This window comes from Nicotiana tabacum, chromosome 11 (genome assembly GCF_000715075.1).
Source record: "Nicotiana tabacum cultivar K326 chromosome 11, ASM71507v2, whole genome shotgun sequence".
NCBI classification, from domain to species: domain Eukaryota; kingdom Viridiplantae; phylum Streptophyta; class Magnoliopsida; order Solanales; family Solanaceae; genus Nicotiana; species Nicotiana tabacum.
Window position 1 is genome coordinate 78,401,788 of NC_134090.1, and position 6,236 is coordinate 78,408,023.

Below are 6,236 nucleotides of genomic sequence, written 5' to 3' on the forward strand. Positions count from 1 at the left end.
CCTAAGAAGGTTAGACTAGCATGCTAGATGAAGCAGTAATGTAAACATGTCAATTGCATGTTGAACAACAGAACCATAGATAGAAACAAATTAGAAATATGGTAAACTGAAGCAGTAAAAGAAACATATTGGTTTTGGGACTTGAATTGAAATCAGAACATACCAGTAGAGAGATAGTAAACACAAAGTGAGGAATAGGAGAGCACAATAGTTAGCCTTGGCTTGTAGCCGGCTAACTCAGAATAATAGCAAGTAACCAAAGAGAGAGAGAGAGAGCAGAAAGTTTTTGAGTGTGAGAGAGTTTTGAACCAATGTGTTCGTGTGTTGTGTTAATGAAAGAGCAGGGTACTTATAGTTTGAAAACATGTAGAAAATAAGGCAAGAGCCATAGTTCAGCAATAATTGTGGAACTATGTACTAATCATTGTAAGTACTTCCCTTTAATTAAGGAGTTAAATAACAAATAAGGAAAAAAATCAATGTACGACCAATAAGGACAAACTTCAAATACAGTAGGTATAGGGTAAACAATTAGGGCCAAGTTCAAAAAAATTCTAATTAAGGAGATAGTCGGTAAGAATCAAGTAATAATGCAGACAAGGTAAGGGAATCAATCAAATCGAGTAGAAAGGTAGGAATCGAAGGTTTACATGAAAGTGTTCAAATCAGACCAAGAAATAGGGAATTCAGAATCAATCAAAGATAAAGTCATGAAAAGAGTTAGCATTTAGCATATAAATAAATTAAGACATGGATAGTCAAGAGTCGACATACAGCTCTAGCAAACATGAGAGCCAAACAATATTGATTCAGTGAGAAAGAAGCAAGTCTTGATGTGAACAGTCAAGATGAACATATGCATATAGAATCAATGTAAATTCAGGCTAAGAAACTCAGTAGAAACATATCAAGGCAATATAGTCACGAGAAATCACAGAAACTCAAAAACGAGAACCGGTCAGTCATGCTGATACACAAAACCAACAAAGAACCCTAAAAAATTAGGGCTTTCAACATAGACAAATTAAAGATGTAGTAAACTCATAGAATCAGTCAAGATATGTGAGAAATAGAAGTTTAAACACAAAGAATCAGTTAAACAAGGTTTTTTTAAAAGAAGTTCTGAAACCCTAGTTTTAGAAGAAGATGAAAAACACTTGAAACCACATGATTCTTGTAAAAACCCTCAAGGACAGTGTAAAACATTCAAGAAAAAAACTCAGATCATCCTAGATCTGTACAAATCTAGGAGGTATAGAAAAGAAATTAGGGTTTCAGAAGAACCCTTTTTAGACGAAGAAACCTGTCCAGAAACTCAAAGATCGTGGCAGATATAGAATGATTCTGCTTAGAATCACACTGGAATAGCCAGGAACAGGTAGGAGATGAACCTTAGATGCAAGTCGGCATGGCCTTAGGCCCTTGAAGACCTTAGAGAAGGCAAGCATGACATGAGAGAAGTCATTGGAGGCTTAAGAGACGATGAGAGGTCATCGGAGATGACCGGAGATGGGAGGTCGGCGATTGAAGATTAGGGTTAGGTTGAGAGTGTTTTGAGAGAGGAGAGGATCTTAGGGCAGCGGATGTGGAGAAATGATTAGGGTTAGGGGGTCGTTTGGAATTAAAAAGGAAAGAACAAACGAGAAAGATCAACGACTAGGATATGATGGGTTTTGGGTCGGGTAGGATGTGTTTGGGGCCTGGGTCAGGTAATTCAATTAGGAATTAGGCTGGGGTATTGGGTTGAATTTAGGCTAAAATTGAAATACAATTTGGCTAAGTTTTAAATAGCCAATTTAACCCTATATAATTTATAATAAATAATAGATAATTCCTAGAAAATAATTTCGTGTAGTAAAATGATTTAAAATAGATATTTAACATTTTAAAAATATAGAAGACCATTTTATGCATATAAACATAATTATGCATTAATAGGGCTAGTATTGCAAATATATGCAAATTAGTTTTAAAAATGTAAATGCAATTATAAAAATGCACAAAAAATACTTAAGCACTATTTTGCCTAAATATAGGATTTAGATGGCTAAATTACCACAACAATAATTTAAAAGATAATTATTGGAAATTTTATAAGTAAAAAGGGAAGAATTAAATCATTTTAAAGCCTTTAAAATTATAGAAAAATTATAAAAACCCTGTGCATGCTTATGTATGCATATATATGCGATTTTGAAAGTATAATTTGGTTATACCCAGAATAGGCATTGAGAAAATTGAGGATCTCATGAATGGCCATCGCATCGATCATGCGATCAATGCTGGGAAAAGGGAAAGAGTCCTTGGTACATGCCTTATTCAAATCTTTATAGTTTACACACATTCTTAATTTATTCCCTTTTTTAGGGACTACCACTATGTTTGCTAACTAATCCGGGTATTTAACCTCCCGAATGAATCCTATTTTAAGGAGTTTAGATACCCCGTCCTTGATGAAAGCTTGTTTAACCTCGGACTAGGGTCTCCTCTTCTGCTTGACCGGGTGGAATTTTGGGTCCAGGCTTAGATTGTGAGTGGTTATCTCTGGCGGGATCCATGTCATATTAAGATGGAACTAAGCGAAACAATCTATGTTAGCAATAAGAAATTGAATGAGTTTTTCCTGAGCTCAGACTTAACCCCGTGCCTAGGTATACCTTTCGATCGGGTAGATGCTCGATCAATATGACATGTTCCAGCTCCTCGACCGTTGATTTAGTGGCGTGGGAATCATAAGGGACTATAAAAGATATGGAACCCCATAATCATCGTCTTCATCAGTCCCCTGTTTCTCCGGTTGGGGCCTGGCCGGTGTCGGTAATTGCTATTTAGCCTCTTGCTTTGCGAACGAACTTGGTTCGTTTGACGTTGCAAGTGCGGATATCAGAATCACCTCTTCGATCGTAAACATTTTCTTTGCTGCTGGTTGTTCTCCATAGATTGTTTTTATCCCTCCTAACATTGGGAATTTTAACACTTGGTGAAGAGTCGAGGGCACCGCCCTCGTGTTGTGGATTCATGGCCTCCCGAACAGAATGTTATACCTCATGTCTCCTTCGATTACATAAAACTTGGCCTTCTGGATGGTCCTGGCGGCATTCACTGGTAATGTTATCTCCCCCTTAATGGTTTTACATGCCATGTTGAATTCGTTTAGAACTCGGACTGCAGGAACAATTTGATCTTGTAGATCGAGCTACTCTACGACTCTCGATCGGATGATGTTGGCCGAGCTACCTGGATCAATTAACACATGCTTAACTCGAGATTTACTTATGATCACATATATTACCAGTGCATCGTTGTGGAGCTGCATGATCCCTTGTGCGTCTTCGTCATTGAAAGACAAGGTTCCTTCTGGTTAGGATCCCTTTGGGTTAGATCGGATTCTAGAGGTCGAGGCCATTTGGTGTCCCTGATGCGTTCGATAGCAGATACGATGGCAGTAGCATCGACGTTAAAGTTGTATTCTAATAACCTCAGAGCTTCTTTAGGACCGATAGGCCTGTCGAAACCATTCTTGCTCATAAGTCCCCGGTTGCTCTGACCTCAATCATTTCTCCTTTCATTTCGAATAGAATTTCACCCAGGCCCACTGCTTCATCGATCTCTATTGTACTGCTGATACCGATCTCTATTTGATCTCGGTTCCCGATCGGTGTGTCTCTTCACTTTGTCAATAGTTCTGACAAGGTATACGGACCCGGAAGAGGCCCCAAATTGATCATCTTTGACTCTGATTTTTGACTGATATCAGTTATGCACGTCGGGCCAAGTAATAGCCGGATATTCTATCAGATTTTGTTTCAACTACTGTGAAGCCACCGAGCTTCGAACATTGAGTCCCTGGGTGAAAGCTTGAATGGCCCAATCATCAGCGACCGGTGGTAGATCCATCCGTTCCATTTGAAACCGGGTCACAAACTCTCTGAGCATCTCATTATCTTTTTGTTTTACTTTGAAAAGGTCTGACTTCCTGGTCCCGACCTTGATGGCCCCGGCATGTGCTTTCATGAAAGAATCTGCAAGCATAGCAAATGAGTCAATAGAATTAGGAGGTAAGTTGTGATACCATATTATAGCTCTCTTTGACAGGATCTCTACGAACTTCTTCAACAAGATAGATTCGATCTCATCATAATCCAAGTCATTTCCTTTGATGGCACATATGTAGGAGATGACATGCTCGTTAGGGTCAGTCGTTCCGTTGTTCTTAGGAATATGGGACATGCAAAACTTCTTACGGATCGGCTTTGGAGCCGCGCTCGGAGGAAAAGGTTTTTGAACGAACTTCTTGGAATCCAGGCCTTTCAGTATTGGCGGTGCTCCCGGGATTTGGTCGACCCTAGAATTGTAGGTTTCCACCTTCTTGTCATTTGCTTTGATTTTCTTTTTCCCCGATTCCATCCTTTTCGTTAGTTCTTCAAGCATTTTCATGATCTCGGTATTGGTCCCCGATTCATTTTCATTCGACCTCTTGACGACCGGTTCATCCCTGCGGGTAACTTCTCGAGACGGATTGGGTTTAGTTCTGCTCGGTGCATGGCTTTGGTTCTGTAACTAAGCTATCGCCGCCTGTTGAGCCTATAACATTTCGAAGATCATTCGTAAATTGATCACATCTCCTCCATTGTTTTGCATATTTTAAGCTGCTGATCGGGCTCCACCACAGACGTTATTCTTGGGGTCAGTAGGCAGATTTTTGTTGATAGCCACATGCGAGTTACCGTCAAACGGGTCCGCGATTGGAATTCCGATAGGATCAACGGGCAGTACCTCGTCACCGGGCGCTATCTTGTTATTTTCACCATGATGATCAGACTCGTTGTCAATATGTAGGGGTGTCGATTGAGAGTTTGACATTTTGAGTTTTAGCCTGAAATCAGAAATGCCTTAAAGAACAAGTGTAAAGTAGTGTGTGTTATGGAAATTTGTATCAAATAACCACTATTATACTTGCCCCACGGTGGGCACCAAACTCTTTACCCTCAAAACCGGATAACAATTGAATTTGTAAGTGGCTTTAAGGATACGTGGATTAACTTGATACAAAGCGATAAATTAAATTGCAATTGAAATGAACAAGGATAAAGTAAATTCAAACCACACGAATTGAGCAGCTACAGTCTTGAGAGGTTAGCCACCCTCGAACTGGATGCACTTCGATCGGTATCAAGACACACTTGAATAATAGCCTAAATAGAAAAATAATGTATTGCTTTGGAATGCATGTTACAATATCCTAAACGAATTATCAAACTCCCTTTATATGGTGGGGGAATCCTACTTTAGGTACAATTCTATAAAAGGTAAAAATCTCTTGATTTGCTGATTGTCGGTTCCTTATTGATATGTGTCGAGATTCCCGCCGTAATATCCGACCGATCACGGATATTTAGGTCTTCTGTTGGTTACGCTAACAATGTTTTTTCGAGCTCGTTCGGGGTCAGGGTTGATTCCGGGATCGCGGACTCAATGTTCTCGAAGATAGACATTCTGACCTCGGGCTCTGATTCGGTGGGACTTGGGGTTGATCTTTAGTCCTTCATGTTCCGAGCCCGATCTACCATGTCGTCGACGAGCCCGATTTCAACCTTATATAGAATGATTATAAAACAAAACACATGAACATTAAATAAACTAACCAGTTGGATTTTCTCTCTTATTTTTTCGCAAATTATGCTATATTTTTATTATCTTTTTCTTAGAAAAAGAGTTAACACCTCAAAAGTGATAAGATTTTCATTTCTTTGCTAAACCACTGCAAAGTAACAATATTGCCTTATCCCTAAGACACATTCCTCAAGGAAAAAGGGCAAAGCTGGGCTCGGGGAGTGGGAGTTGTCGATGGCACAAGAAATTTGAAACAAAATTATTTGGATATTCAATATATAAAGCTACATATAAAATAATTCAGAAACGAACTAAATATATCCTTGTACTATGAGAAAATGTTTAAATATATCCCTCGTTATACTTTGGGTCTAAATATACTCATGTCATAATATTATTGGTTCAAGTATACCCTTATTCCATTAAGTTTGTCCAAGGTGGACATTCAACCTATGTGGCACTCATATTTGATAAGGTGGATGCCACATTGCATGTCACACCAATGGTGGTGGAGGGAACAAAAATTTAATGGTGGACAAAAAAGGGAGGGGGGGGGGGGGAAATGGGTTAGGGGTGCTGAGGAGGTAGCATGCCACGTGACATCCACCTCATCAAATGTTAGT